Below are 14,489 nucleotides of genomic sequence, written 5' to 3'. Positions count from 1 at the left end.
AGTTCCTGAAAACATGTAGAGGGACATATAGTGCTGGAAAGCATGGGGTTTGTTATTTCCCTTCTGAAAAGCTCTGCCCTCGTCTGCACAGTAAAATGCTGTTAAAAGCAACGTGAAGGTGTGGTAAATCCTGGGGTGAGGGGAGAGGGAATATTTCTTTCTCTGCTGTTTTTCAACCTGTCTCTTTTTTTTTCTGTCAGTGGGTTATTTTAAATCTTCCTGAGAACCATATCTTTAATATTTAATTAAAGGGTTAGCTAAAAGGAAGGTAGTGGGTGGATTGCTACCACTTTCCTCAAACCTACTTATTATGTATCTTCTTAAGTGTGCTTTAAATAGTTATAGCAAACATCATTGCTAAAAATCACAGTTGCTTTCTGGCTGTAGGAGGTTCTCTGTATCACTCAGAGTCTTGGAGCCGTAGGAGAGGCAAATCAAAAAAATCTGGAGTGCTTTGAAGCTGGAGCAGAAGGGGAGCAGAGCACATGTGATAAGCTACAGCAACAAATAGTCCAAGGAAAAAAGAAGCAAAAGTACACTGCATGAACTAGGTCGGGATGAAGTTCCTGCCACACCAAAAATAAAAATGCTCTTATTGAAGAGACAGCTTATAGCGGGAGCAGCCTGCGCTAGGGGGAAGTGCAGGAAAAAAAGGGGACAGCGGGAAGCCTTAGAAGCATTATGCTTCTGACCAGGGAGGAAGGGAGATTGGTGAGAACGTAGTTAATGAAGAGATTTAGAAAGAGGGTTGATCTATTTTAAGAGAAATTAGTACATTGTTATTGTCTAGCTCTATCAGTAGCTTATGCCTCAGTGCTATTGCTGAAGAATAAGTTTTACTTCTCCACCAGACAAGCCTAAAAAAAGTCGGTGAGAACATCAGGAGGGGAAAGGTACATGTGAGAAAGAAAGAGAGCAAGACCTAAGAGGCCAAAATAGTTTGGCCAGTCTTTCTCAAAGGTCCAAAACATCAGAGCCAAGGGTGTGAGGGGAAGAAGGGAAAGGGGGGAATTTCTTCTGCTTGCAGTAAATGTCAATGTTCCATCTTTATTCAGTCCAAAAACTTCACAGGGCTTCTTGTAGACTCAGCAGTCAACACGGGTCCTCCAGTTCTCATTAGAGCCATGTACTGAGGAATATTATTTTCCATCTGCTGCCCCCAGAACAGATGATTAATTTGGAAGTAGGATCTGTGGAGGTGTTAAGTTGTATTAGGAAGTTGCTTCCTGGCTTTTAGAATATGCCCTTTTGGAGAAGCTTCTATAAGTCTGGAAAAACTACTCAACATTGACACTGAATAAAGAAAGCTTATGGTAAGGGAAGGAAGCTGTCTCTGAACAGAACACTGAACACTGAAGGTTCTCCACAGAGAACAGAGCTGATGATTTATGAGGGAACACGTTGCTGTCACATTACAAATTGGTCCTAAAAACTCTTAAAAGCAAAAAAAATCAGCACTCAAAGACCTCTTGAACTTGCCTTATTTTCTCTCCCAAAGGCAAAGCATCTCCTTCATTCCAACCTGCACTTCAGTCCCAAGTCCAAAGAAAGCTAATAAGCGTGGCCTGTTTATTTTGAGCTGTAACACCATGTCATATAAAAAAGGGTTTGATTCATTCTCCTTCTCCAAAGCAGTAAGTAAGATCCTAAAACAGAGCTTCTTGTATAAAAGGCAAGGTTGGGACAAAGCCTTTCTAGCATAACATATCCACGTGATATGACTGTGTAATATATATGGTTTTAGAAAACTCATTTAGAAGGACATTTGAAGTCACAGTTGCCAAGCAGTGATCGCTCTCATGGCCAGTACCGCGATGCATGTGGACTTTGCATTCTACCAGAACTTGTAATACAGAAGAAATGAGTCTTGATGTGCTGGCTATGCAGAGAAAATAGTGTACAACTAACTGGCATTTGGGATTTAAAGCTCTGTTTTTTCTCTGTCCCATTTTACTCATCTTTCAAGATCACTGACCACAGCCACAGTGTCTTGGTTTGACACTCGCATTAAAGCCAGCGTGATTATTTACATGACTCCAATGAGACAGTTGGTTATGAGCACACTTTTCTTGTCCAGCAGGGTTTTGGAGGGTAGCCGCCTTCCAGCTGAATGCCAGGGTATGGAGCTTTGCTGGAGTACTGAGGATTTACTTTTTAGTGATACATGGGCAGACACGATGCACGCTTAAGGGGCTGAAAGCTTATCTGTCTTACATGGGGAAACACTTGCATAGTCAGGGTGAAAGGCTTGTCTCCTTCATGCAGCGAGTGAATGCTGGTGAAGAAGATTATCCTGAAGTGCATAATGAATTATACCAACAGAATTAAGTAGACCGACCTGCAACTACAATGTAATTTTCCAGTTATCTATCCCCCCATCCCTGACAAGCACAAACCTATATTAAATGGTTTCTACTGCCCACACCACAGTTCAGAAGATGACAGCCAGTAGAGGCCCTGAAGAAAAGTTTCTGGAAATGTACCTTCTCCAGCCTTTTCAGCTAGGGGAACAAGCCTCTGAGCTTGTCTAGTCAATGTGCATCCTGCCTTGTATCCATATACCAATCTTGCAAACACTTTGCAGTCATACGTATAGTAGTTGGACTGAGTCAAAGTGCTCAGTGCATCTCTGACCTGGGTTCAGATTTGCAGAGCAGATGGGTTACTAAATATGCACCAAAGGGTTTTGTGCAAGTTAGTGACACATTTAAAGTTTTGCTTGGCTCTCTATGAAGAGTAAAGCGGCTGTCAAACTAGGTCTGAGGACAAATAGGTTGAAAGTGAGTCAGCTGCTATTATCAGCACAACTGCACCGGAGAGGTGCTTTCATTTGGCACATGAAAGGCTAGAGGTGAGGTACTGCCACAAGAGCAGCCAGGAGGACATTGCAAGAAGGTATAAAGACTTTTTCCCTCACCGTGTTATTGACTCTTTAATTGCAGCCACTTAAACTTATGTTACTCTACTTTGTTTTACCCTCCTCTTTAAATCACTTCCAAGTTTCACTAATATGCTAAGGGAACCTTAAAACAAGTCATGTAAATTGACATTTAAAACCTGCCTTTCATTCTAGAAGCATGCAAATGCCATGCTGACACCTGTCAAATTTCACCGACAGCTTCCTCACACTAGCAAGTCTTGGACAAATCAGTGATGACGGTAGTTAACACAAAAATAGAAACTGTAATTTGGATGTTTGAATTGGTCTTTTCCCTGATTGCTTTGTCTTTCAGTTTGATTGACTTCAGAACAGAATGTCAAGATAACAGCAGTGAAACTGCCATAGTGTTATTTGTTTATTTATAACAGTTCCTTTTGTTCATACTGCTAAATAAGGTGGCGATAAATATTCATTGCAGTTGTGTTTCACCAAATGGGAATTCAGAGATAACTCCTCACGCTCTGAAAACTTTGCATTTTATACATAGTGTTTGCCACCACACTTAGCATGCATTATCTTGTGTTGTCAAATATTCTTGTGTTTTCTTACTTGCTGACCTCGTGTGTTTTAAATTACCTTGGTTTACTAACAGAAATACTTGAAGTGTGTCTCAGGTTCTCTCCACAAAATCAATGAAATGTAACTGAACCAAATCTAATTGTGTGATTTAGAGGAGTTCTTCGCTTGCCATTTACATTAAAAAGATTTGTAGACTTTTGCCAAAGGTTCCCCTTCTGAAGTTTCTCAACACTACCAAGACTTTTAATTCAGCACAAAAATCCATACTTTCAGGAATTAACATGCATCTTGGGAATGAAAGCAGACCAGCCTCAAAAAAAAAAACTTAAACAATTTATTCATTTATATCAGCATCGTTTAGTTCTGAGAATGTGTAATAACAGTACAAACTCAGGTAATTCCTCATATTGGGCACAATTTTTGTTATTTAATTTTCATAATTTTATAATATACTAACAGAATTTATGAGAATCCCATGAGATTGGGAGGAATGATCAATACTGCAGAAGGCAAGGCTCAGTTCAGAGGGACCTGAACAAGCTGAAGGAGTAGGCCAACAGGAACTTTGTGAAATTTGTCAGCAGGAGCTAAGTCTTGTACTCTGAATGGAGCCATCCAATTGATTGGTGCCGGTTGAAGACTCTGGCTAGATTACAGTTCTGTAGAAAAAGATGTGGACAGTAGATTTACAAGGGATCACAAGGGATAACACAAAGGATAGTGTGCCCTTGTGTTAATGAAGGTGAGTCACACACTGGGCTGCAATGGCAAGAGCATAACCAAATGGTAAAGGGAAGGGATTCTCTTCCTCTAATCATCACTTGTGAGGTGAAATCTGGAGTATTGTGTCCAGTTTTGCCCTCTACTCCCAAAACAAGACAATATTTGACAAATGGGAAGGAATCCTGTAGAGGGGCACCAGGTCTGAAGCATATCATGTGTGGGAAGAGGCTGAGAGCAAGTTCTGCTCAGCCTGGAAAGAGAAGGCCAAGGGGAGCCTGACTGCAGCCCTCCACTGCCTAAAAGGGGTTTGCAGAGAAGATGGAGCCGTCTTCTCTGAGATGAAGAACAGAAGAGCAAGCAGGGGCAGATGCAAGTTGCATTAAGCAAGGTTATAGCTGGATGGAGGGAAGAGCCTCTTCACCACATGAGCAGTTAAGCACCAGAGTAAGTTGCCCAGAAGTAATGGGATCTCCACTGTGGAAGATTTCTAGGAGTCAACTCAATAATACCGAGTAACCTGACGCAGCTTTAAATATAGCCCTGCTTAAAGCAGGAGCTTGGATAAGGGATCTACAAAGGTTCCTTCCAAACTAAATATTTCTGTGATTCTGTAATACTACTAATATTATTAAGTTTGCTATTCAGAGGTACTGAATAGCAAATAAATGGCAATAGCAATATTAAATAAATTGTATAATTATATAAATTAAATAATATTAAATTAAATAATATTAAATTAAATAGTATTCAATAAATAGCAACATTAAATAGCAAATAAACAAATTTCATGGCCAAAAATATGCCTGTCCCAATATGTGAAGCTCCACCTGATCCATAAAGCTGCTAACTATGCAACTTCAGTCACTTCCAGGAGGCTGCCTTCATTATTTACAACTCACTGAATTAAATGATTATAATAATGAGAAGTAGCATTTTCCATCCTGTTATGTTTGAGAAATAATTTGTGTCAACCATAATCAAAACCACAGCTGAGTATAAATGAAAGGAACCTGAAAACTTGCATACAAGCAAATTCAGAAATTAATTACACTGGCACGAATGAAAGGAAAACACCTGGTGATTCGTGAATTACCACATTAGCACATGCTTTCTCCTCAAGCTGCAGAAGTACTTCATGCTACGTGGCCCTTTTGATGGGTAGAAGTTTGGAAGGACCGTAAACGGGCAGAAGGTGGCATATGCATAAAACAAGATGGGCCAGCTACTTCTGCTCCCCACGCTCTCTCAGTTATCCAGAAGAAAATCAAAGCAGCAGAACTCTTCTACCTTCTTCACAGGGGATACAAACCTCCAGCAAGGGCCAGCTGTTCATGGCTCAGTACCAACCAATTTTTAGTGCAAAACACCCCCTCCCAAGTAACCCATGCTCTAACATAATTGTGTAGGTGCAGTTATATAAGCTCATGCAAACACCTCTTGAAGGTGTCCCTGGATTAAGCCTAATTAACAGAGCCACACTGAATCTTCTCCATACATACAACAGCTACCAGTCCACTGTTACAAATATTTTCCATATAAATATGTATTTTGAGAGAACTCTCAGTTCTTTTTTTCCCCGGAGCACTTTAAGCCTAACAGGTTTTTCATGCTGTCTCTTTGCCTACAATGCAAGATTGAAAAATATCTCCCTCAGCAGAGATAATACAAACAAAAGCATGTAAAGCAAACCTGGAGCTTACAGATGGCATCTCCTGTGGGAAAATTCTCTAAATTCTGAAAAGCAATTTACCATACTTGAGGTTGCCTCACATTGCAAGGATTTCATGATTGCTAAGGTGAGCCATTCTTGAATTACTAGGGCCAAAACCCTTGTTATCAATCTTGTCCTGGCTTTACCTGCATCCTGTTAATTTTTTGCAGATTGATGCCTGTAGCAAAAAATAAAAAAAGGTTTTGCTGGCATTTTTGATAGGGACCTCAACCTGGCATGTGTTATAATACAAGATATCTGCTTGTTCTTTACATCCTAATTCTGCTGCACAACAGATCCCAATCTGCTCAATACACATGGCTCCCTTGTCCAAAGAAGGCCAGTGTGAGGACCTGCATTTGTCTTTCCTTTCCTGCTCCCTGGTGTTCTTTGCATCACTGTTCCTAGACAGGAAAGCCTTCTGTGAAGGCACTTATTTTAACACCAATTCTGAGATAAAGTTGTGTTGTCAAGTACGCCTCCCTCACAAGCACAGTCAGAGCACTTGGAAAAAAAACAAAGGGATTGAACAAAGAACTAATGTATTCAAAGTGACTGGCCCTAGAGCACAGCTGTTGACATTGCAACAGTGAGTAGTGTTGTGATTCATCTCGTTTATTCTCTACAGGGTGCAAAATGGAATAACACTGGAGTGCAGTTGGTTTTGATGCTAAGCATTGCAGGAGCTGTTCTGCTGCTGTCCGTGAGCACAACTAGTGCCCAGCCTTTATAAGGTCTCTTGAAATGAGGTGTGTTGAGTGGCCGGCCACCTCTCCAGCACCAAAAAGACAAAATCTGACTCTTGGTCTGACCTTTTGGCCAGCTTCTCTACAGGTACTCAGTTTTGATTCCCAATGTATTATATATCACAGAACCACCAAATGGTTTGTGTTGGAAGGGACCTTAAAAACCACCCAGTTCCAACCCCCTGCCATGGGTAGGGGCACCTCCCACTAGGCCAGGTAGTCTAGAGCCTTGTCCAGCCTGGCCTTATATGTCTTATATATAAACAAGGGGAAAGCTGGACCCAAAACTGGACCCAAGACCAAAATTGAAGCGGACTATTCTGTTATTCTTTCCACTGTAACACTCATAAGGCTTCCAAACCTGAAGCATAACTACATAAAAAACCTCTGCAGCACTTGAGCTACGGATGACAGCTTTGTCTCAAAGCCATTTCTGCTCTTCTTTCTGTGCTGGCAATACGAATTTCAAAGATTCCTGCCCATTGGAAGTGATCTGAAGAGAGAACATATTTCTTGACGTGAATTTCACTGACGGGTGACGTGATCATGTTCCTGTCTAGTCAATAATTCATTCACTAGCTCTCAGAAAGAGACAGTTGGACACTTCCCATAATCATAGAACCATAAAACGGTTTGGGTTGGAAGGGACCTTAAAGATCACCCAGTTCCAGCCCCCTGCCATGGGCAGGGACACCTCCCACCAGACCAAAGCCCCATCCAGCCTGGCCTAGAACACCTCCAGGGATGGGGCATCCACAGCTTCTCTGGGCAGCCTGTGCCAGTGCCTCACCACCCTCTGAGTAAAGAATTTCCTCCTAACATCTAATGTAAATCTCCCCTCTTAGTTTAAAGCCATTCCCCCTTGTCCTATCACTATCTGCCCATGTAAAAAGTTGCATAATACCCACGATAAATCCTAATGTAATCAGTGGAATGTGGTATGTACGGTGAGGGTCCACCACGGTGAAGGTGGCAAAGGAGCTGAAAACCGTGTCCAGAGCAGTACACATGGTAATCATAAATTATTGTAGGTAATCGTGTTCCTAGTAGAACTTATGATTTCTTTGGAATGAAAAGAAAACAAAAGTTATTGCAGCCTCCTGAAGGAGAAGCTTCAGTTTATGCTGTTGATTTCTTTTAAAAGCTACTGACAGGGAAGAACATAAAATTCCTGGTAGTAAAGCAAGCCAGACAGGGAAGGATGAGAAGTCAGAGGGGACCTAGAAATTTAGAAGGCTACCAGGAAATTCTTCTTCTCCTAAATCTCTTTCTCCTAGCTCACTTCACATTTCTGAAGCAGCCATTCAGTTAATATACTTTTTCACCTTCCCAGTTTTTTCCCAAGAGATTTTGGGGTACATTTGGATAACACCCAAGGGACTGTGTCACTGACACCATCATGGGCCAGTGTGGACTGCTTTTAAATGCAAAATGTCAAGTTTGGGTAGGACAGAAAGCACTCACAAATAAATGTATATTCCCCTCCTTCCTCAGCTACGAGGCATCTGTAAACTTGTATGACTCATTTCTGCTTTGCGTAGCTGTACCTGATTTCATATGTTTTGAGGTAAGTTTGTGTAACATATCAGCTGGAAAGAAAGTGGAAAGCTGCTAATATAACAAGTAATTGAAGTGTGTGCTTATCTAATGAGCACAAATAAACATTGCTGTTGCCTTTGCGTGGTTTAAAGCGACAGCTATCTCTTCGTGAGAGCTGACGCATGAAGCAAAGAGTAGACAGCCCTGACTTATAACATGGTTGTGCCCTCTTTGTCATTGAAATTAATTTCAGGAAATAAATTACCTTTTCAGGACAATTTTTCAAGTCATCTGAGATTTTGTCATGTGGCAAGTAACAATAGCACTCATGTAATAGAGTAATTGAAACAGCATTTTATTTACCAACACTTGCTTCCCTTCATCCTCTAATAATGGTGCTGTAGAACAAAGGATGAAGCTGTAAGTACACTCATTAACTTGTGAAGTTAAACAGCTAGCATGTTCAGTCAGCTTCAACTGAACAGCACAAGGCACCAAAATAGTTTTTAATTTTTAATGATTGGCCAGATTTTTCTCTATGCAATAAAAAACTAGTAGCAAGGTAGGATCTCCCTGCTTCCAATTGAAGAAAGGCTCCTGAAGAGTGTCCTTAACTTCTTAGAGGCTAGGTTTCTGCTAAAGGAGAACAGCCATTTTTAAGCAGCCTGCTGCCACATTGGTTCCAGCTCCCTGGTTCCCTGACAGACTCAGCCAAACCAAGAAATCCATTGCTCAATGGATGACAACACTGGCAAAGCTGAGTCAGCACCAGTAACATAAGAGGTTGACTCGAGCAGCTAGTCAAAATGTAATCCCTTGTAGGCATTATTTCAATTAAATTAAATTCTTTCAATCTGGAAGAAAAATACTGAAGTATCTCAATATCTCTTTCTTACAAGAGAGCAATGCAGTCACTTGTGAGAAAATACAAGGTCTTACCTTCTTGACCTCAGCAATTGGAAACTGTTTTTTTATTTCACTGCTCTCTGACCAGAGAACCTCTTTGCCTAAGGGCTACATGTTGAAAAGATTTGATTTATTCTTCCCAAATCAATCCTCTGCTGCTGCCTAATGGATTAACCTACCCAATTCCTTGTGGTGAGGTGGTGCAGTGAGTGGAAGTGGAGGGAGGAGGAGAGGACAGGGCAAGGGAAAAAGGAAAGCAAAGTTAACACTGGGCAGCCAGCAAAGGTGTTGTGTTCTAGACTGATCTAGCCAAAGGGAGTAAAATCAGGAGAGTAGGCGGCAAGGAAATGCACTTAGCTGAGACAGACAAGCACTTTCACGTCCCTCCTTTTGTACTCTCATTGTTTTCCACTTTCTATCAGTAAGGCAAAAATCCAACAAAGTGACTCATCTCAGCTTGTAGGAGAAACCCCACCCTCCCTTCATACCTCTGTCTCGTCCTTCCTAAGCAACATAACGCTTTGAATAGGAACAGAGAAATTACTCCAGAGAAGGCTTCACCTTGTCTCCCATTTTTGAGGTCAAAAGTAATTAAAAAATAAGCAAATCCATTTTATCAGCACCAAGCAAAAACATGTTTTTTACTTAAATAAAAATAACCTTTTACTTAGTGTTGAGGGATCCAGATACTTCAGAAAGTGGAAAACAGCAGGAGTTAACTACGGACTGCCACAGGACCCGTGTATTGTTGGCAGCATACAGCAGCTTCCCTGAATTGCTCTGAGCACAGCTGGTGCTTCATGAGGGCTGGCAGAAAGCTCTTGCAGTGCCTCGGAGCTGTGCACACCCTCAGAAGGCAGGGACGACTGGAAAGGGTGAGATAACACTCACATTTTGCAGTGAGCTCTGATTTTGTTGTGCTTACTGCACCTGATCCCAATGGAAATTTTATCCTGCTTAAAGCTGATCCCACAGGAATCTTAGCGTTCATGCCATGCTACGTGTGAGGCATCTTTAGCTAGTCAGTAACTTTATTGCGAGGATATTTAGACTCTGAACATGCTGTACAGACTGGAAGATACAATGCTTTTCCGAAAAAATGCCTGACAGCATTCACATACCATATCTCATAATCTTTCAATATTACTTGCAAATTCCACCCTGCGTTCATGATGTGCAATAAAAACAACTGCTTTATTTTATGCTAGGCAAGATGTGAAACAGGCATCTGTTTCGTATTTTGATATAACAGAAATGTTGAGATCAGTACAAATGGATTGTGCGGCTGGATGAGGCAGTCATCTGAGTCTGTAGCCTGATGGCTTAGAGGAGGGCGTAAGACTCATCCTGGGGGTCAGAAAGATTCAGGCTGGAGCGAGTTTATCTCCTTCAACCCCTTAGTCGAAGAAAGGCTTTGAGATTAGATCAGGTTGCTCAGGCATTGTCCAGGTGAGTCACAAATATCTCACAAGGTGGACATCCCCCCACCTCTCTGGATAGCCTCTTCCAGCTTGGTCACCCTGCAGGAGATCAGCCTTTTCCTCCTGTCTGATCAGTGCAGACCGTGGCTGCTGGCTCTCGTCGTCCATCACCGAGCGCTTGAAGAGGAGCCTGCACTTGGGAGAAGTGAGTAAAAATTGTTGTAAAAGAGAAAATAATTGTTACAGTTTGCAAAGTTGTGTCTCGATGTCTTGGTATTTCATTCGACTTGAATTATCCACCAAAAAGAGGTCTACCATGATCTGTGTATGGAAGTACAGCAGTGACCATACTCCATTACCAAGACACTGTTATCCACTTAACATTCTGAGGTGTTTGAAGAGTTTTCTTATTTCCCTCCAGTGCTCTTTCCTTTGTATTGAATACGAAGGGCCATTTGAGGCAGTATCATCCATTTCCTTGCCTTTCATTACATCCTTCTTCATTAGACTTCCTTGTAATATTCTCAAGTTCTAACTAAAACAAATACCTCTGCAGATTTTGCTAATTCACTGTTCACAAACTTTTTTTTCCCCAAATTTCCAAGTATTTAATGTTATACAGGTCAACTGTTGAAGCTTAATGTTTTTAAATATTTTGACATTTCTCGTATTTTACTATCCTGCAAATTGATTTCTCAGTCCTTGTCTATTTCCTGTCTCATGGTCAGATATGTAGCTATAACAAGATTCTGCATTTTTATAGCTGCTAAGAAAGGATTTCCTCAAAGGTTTTTGAGTGATTAACTACATTATATTGTCTTTTATCCTTTTTTTTTCCATGTCAAATGACCAATTAAAACTCTGTCAGTTACATGCACAAACCTTGCTGGCTCCTGAATCTCTGGATCACTCAGAAAGATTTTTTTTTTTTTAATCTGAAAACCAAAACAGAACAAAACAGATGCTTAGCATCTTGATTACCCTTAACCCCTGGCACATAACTACATTTCAGTAAGAAATAAAAATGTATATTTTTATAGGTAATATGTATTACTTTATACATTGTGTAATACATGCAGAATGCAACATATACAAATGTGTATAGATAAATGGTTTAAGTTATACAATATATGTAATATAAATACAGTAAATGAGTGTAGTATATTATATAACCTATGAATATTTAACATATGTATATGTAATATGTTATGAGCTATATCACAATATGAATATAAAATAGATACAATTTATTAAAAAAATACTAATATATCAAAGTAAAATTCTAAAATATTAAAGCACAAATGAATCAGTCATTTAACATATGTTTAATCAATAGCATGAAATGCTTGTATACTCATATAAAATACATTACATAGAGAGTATGCATTTATGCTATTTTTTGGATATATCTATGACATGTTATATACTACATCATGGTTTAATTTGCAGCTTACAGGCTTTTGAACACTCACCAATGGGACCTTTATGGAAGAGGCTACTCTTTTGTGTGTCGTTTTAGTTTTTGTACCTGCCGTTTTGTTCATCACATTGCTCTGCTGCTTCCTGTCCTTGTAAGACACCCTCATTACTCACAAGCCCAGAACAGGCTTGTCTTCAACATTGTCTGCAGACAAAGTTGCCATTAAGAAATCATGTAGCTTGCTAGCAATACCCTTAATTGCTCCTTTAAGCACTCAAGGGATCAGCTCTTCTGTGGACACATTTCCCTCAGGAGCTGGAATATAACCAGTAAGTGCATCAGTGCTTAAATGTATTGTGCACTCCTTGAAAGCCATTGTTTTAGCATTATGCAGGCACATGGTGCCTCAGGTGCCTCTTTTCCTTTCAGCATTGCGTATTTGATCTTCAAAACCCTCTAACACTCTGCTCATCCAAAGCCAGCTGCCATTTCTGCATTTGCTTATTATTCCTTCATGTTGCGGGATTTCTGTTCCCCTCCGAAAGCTTCCCCAGCTTTCCAGGTTCCTCCCACCCCGCGTGTATGCTCACAGCTATTTCATGCTCACAGCTACTTCATTTCCTCTCTAGGAAGCAGCAAGCAGTTTTTGAATGGACGCATCCACATGAGAATGAGCGGCTGGCATTTACGAGGGTATTCATGGTCAGACCTCTAGGCTAAGAAAGCCCTGCAGGGGTACCTGCTGAAGGCAGCAGTTTTCATTTGATGTATGTAATGGTTCTGAGAAAGCATTTCTTGTGCTCCAGTCAGTCCTGAACCCTGCTTCTTCAAGCTCCTGGGCCCATCCTACGTCCTTAAGTGGTGCTGGGAGCCAGTGTGTTTGAAGTTTGTTGAACAAGGTCACCTCCTCTGAAGAACGTTTATGTAACAAGAACTTGCAGCACTGTCGTCACGGGCTGCGTATGCTTTGGTTTCTTTTGACAGGTTGTTTCTGGGCCATCTCTTACATGTTCTGTATGTAAGGGCAATTTGTCGCTGCTGGCATTCGTCTTCCACACATAAGGAATTGAGCAGCTCTAGAGCTAGAGCCAATCTTTCTATCTTTTGACTTTCAAGCTCTGGAGGCAAATATAATGGCTTTCCAGTAATCATGATGCATTTATTAAAATCCTGTCTGCAGCCCTTGCATAGAAACAATAGTCGACAGCTTTGCTTGGTGCTACCAGTCAAATTTAAGTGTCCTTACCAGCTCTTTGAGACTTTTGACTTCTTTTTATGATCAGCATCTGCTATTCATTTTTGCACAGTAAGGCTCTTCCACTGGATATTTTAGCAATTAGCCTAACAGAAAGGTATCATTCACATACGTCTCTGCACATTCTCTCTGTAAATCAATGGTAATTTGTTGGCAATCACTCATTTCAAACTGAGATCTCCCTGTTCTGTCATGTACCATTTTTTTTTTTTTTCCTTATCTTAAACAAGCATAGTGTAGTTCAGGAAAATGCAGTATTTCAGTGCAGCTGTGTAAATGGTGAGCTGACTTTTGTTTAGCTGAACATCTTCCCTACAGGAGTGGGCAAGCAGTTGCCCAGAGAGGTGGTGGAGTCTACATCCAGAGGCATTCCCAATACCTACCTGCGCCTTCAGCAACCTGCTTGAGCCTCAAAGCTGGCCCTCCTTGGTGCAGGGGCTGCACTACATGACCTCCAGCAGCGCCTGCCAAGCCAACTTGTTCTGTTATTTCCATGTTTCTCTGTGTCCTCTGTTTGGTGGACAGAGTCAATTTGAAATATAGCTTAGTTTACCTCAGAATATAGCCTGTAAATCAGCCTAGAGAGGCAGAAAATTATGTCAGTTTTTCATAGACAGTTGACAAAAAGAATATTGGCAGATACCCCGGTTCATGATATTTACCTTCTCAGACCAAATCTGACTTGCCACGCTTTTCTATGAACTTCGGGAAAGGATTATACTGAGTTCTGCTCTCCTTTCAGTATGGTACACAGAGGTCAGTGGAGTTACTCTGTTATCACCATGCTGTACCAAGACACACCGTAATACAAAATCTTAATGTTCTATCCTGTGCTCAAATTTCTCAGAAAGCCCCCCAAATTATTTCCCACCATTAATCTTACATTATCCCTATTATTTCTTCTCAGAAAGAACAGCACAGTCTCTGTAATTGCATGATCGGAGATTTCAGATTATTTTAATGGTGCAAAGCTTTTATGTAACATCAATTCTTAATAAAGCATGTCATTTCTATGACCTGTTGCAATTTGTCATGGGAAGTATTAAAGAGCTAGTTAATAACTGAGGGTTTTGAGTGGGTTATTTTCTGAGTTTTCCTGAACATCGGATGTGGATTCAAATTCATAAGAAACAGATAAATTCTGTGTCAATGGTGATAACACTTTTTGTTATTTGACAGCTTTTCTAGACTTTTCTGTAGCTTTTTTTTTTTTTTTTTTAGTGCAAGGCATAGCTGTAATGCTTGAAAAGGTTTTGCTCAAAACAAAACAACACAACATTTTTTAGAAAGAAAACCCAGATTAGCTAA

This window comes from Aythya marila (assembly GCF_965140915.1).
Source record: "Aythya marila genome assembly, chromosome: 2".
Classification (NCBI taxonomy): domain Eukaryota; kingdom Metazoa; phylum Chordata; class Aves; order Anseriformes; family Anatidae; genus Aythya; species Aythya marila.
The sequence above is the reverse complement of the archived record's forward strand: the minus strand, read 5'-3'. Positions refer to the sequence as shown.